The sequence below is a fragment of the Micropterus dolomieu genome, linkage group LG21 (assembly GCF_021292245.1).
Source record: "Micropterus dolomieu isolate WLL.071019.BEF.003 ecotype Adirondacks linkage group LG21, ASM2129224v1, whole genome shotgun sequence".
Taxonomy (NCBI): domain Eukaryota; kingdom Metazoa; phylum Chordata; class Actinopteri; order Centrarchiformes; family Centrarchidae; genus Micropterus; species Micropterus dolomieu.
In genome coordinates, this window is record NC_060170.1 from 24,352,584 (window position 1) to 24,354,387 (window position 1,804).

Here is a 1,804-nt window from a genome sequence, read left to right on the forward strand (position 1 = left end):
GAGGGATCTAAACCAGGTTTCTTTAAAAGTGGGTTCACGCAGGCCGTTTTAAAATAATCAGGGACACAACCAGTAGATAGGGAGCTGTTGAAAACAGAGATCAAATGGGGCCCAACAGAATCTATTACTTTCAGTAAAAACTTTGTAGGTATTACATCAAGTGTGCTGGAGGACACTCATTTGTGATACTGTTTTTAAAAGCTCAGACAAGTCGATGGGATAAAACTGGTTAAAACTCTCTTGTTGCTGGTGAGGAACCTCTGAGTAAGAGGCCACGGGGGTAATAGAGGCTCTGACTGACACCACCTTATTAGTAAAATAAGATAAAAACAATTCACAGTCATCATTACTTCCAGCTGAGGCACAAGGAGGGGTTGGGTTTTCCAGCTGATCCACAGTCTTAAACAGAAACCTGGGATTCTGTTTATGTGTAGTAATGAGTTCAGAAAAATAGTGTGTTCTCGCATCCTTAAACATGTTATTGTAGTTAATTAATAAATCCTTCAGACTGAGGTAATGGACTTGGAAACTGAATTTTTTCCATCTGCGCTCTGCTTTCCTGCATTCCCTTTTGAGGCTGCGAATGCTGTCATTTATCCAGAGTTGCTTACTAGCTTTAGACGTAGGCCTAACCTTTAGAGGAGCAGTAATATTTAGTGACGACAAGCAGATATGATTGAAGTGATCAACCAGATTGTTGGTGTTGGAATCAGACATGTGTTGGCTTTGGCTCTGATAGAATGCACAAAACTTTGAAACACTTTGTTCATTAAAGATGCGAAAACACACGGAGCTTGGTGAGGCAGCATCAGTAACAGGCAAATCGCAGCTAAAAACAATACATCTGTGGTCAGATATGGTCATGTCCACTAATTCCACAGAGGAAATGCTGACACCCAGGGTAAAAACCAGTGTATGACCACGGTTATGTGTTTGCCCTTTGACATGTTGTTTGAAGTTAAAAGAAGTGGTTATATTTAAAAAGTCAGTTGCATTAACATTGTTGGGGTCATCAACATGAATATTAAAATCGCCACAAAGAACAATTCTGTCATAATTTAAAACCAGAGTAGATAAAAATTCAGGAAGTTCTGATAAAAATCCTCCAGGCGGTTTTGGGGGGCGATAAATTATAACAAATATGATAGGTTGCAGCCCTCCAAGTTTAAGAGTGAGAACTTCAAAGGAGTTAAATTCATCACAGCGTACTTGATGACATTTTAAATTTTTCCTATACACGCTCACTAGCCCACCATTCAGTTAAAAACATAAAATCTAGATTTGCAGACAAGATAAAATCATTTAAGATAAAAGTCTTACTTGAGAGAGATCTCACATTGAAGAGAGCCATTTTAAATGTGTTTGTTCTAGGTGCTGGAGTTGGTGCAGTTGTCCTAATCCTTAAGAGATTACTAATATTTCTGTGTGGGATGTGCACATTTCGGTTTACTGGTCTATGCGTGATGATGACAGGAATAGAAGTCTTTGAAACAACGCTGGGAGCAGACAGTTTTACATGCCAGCAGGTGGAGACAGTTGTTTGTGGCAGTGAGGCAGAGATCTGTTCAGTGAGCGGTGGTGTGTCCAGGTGTGCTGCATGAATGATTAGTCATTCACGTAAGTCATGTGTGGACCGCACCACATGCTGTATGTGCGCAGCTAACATTTCTGAGCCCCGTTTGTTTGGGTGAAGTCCGTCTGTCTTAAAAAGAGACATTCTTTGCCAGACAATATTAAAATTATCCACATAACACACACGGTGAGCCCTGCAGGCGGACTGGAGCCAGTCGTGGAGGCCAAGGAG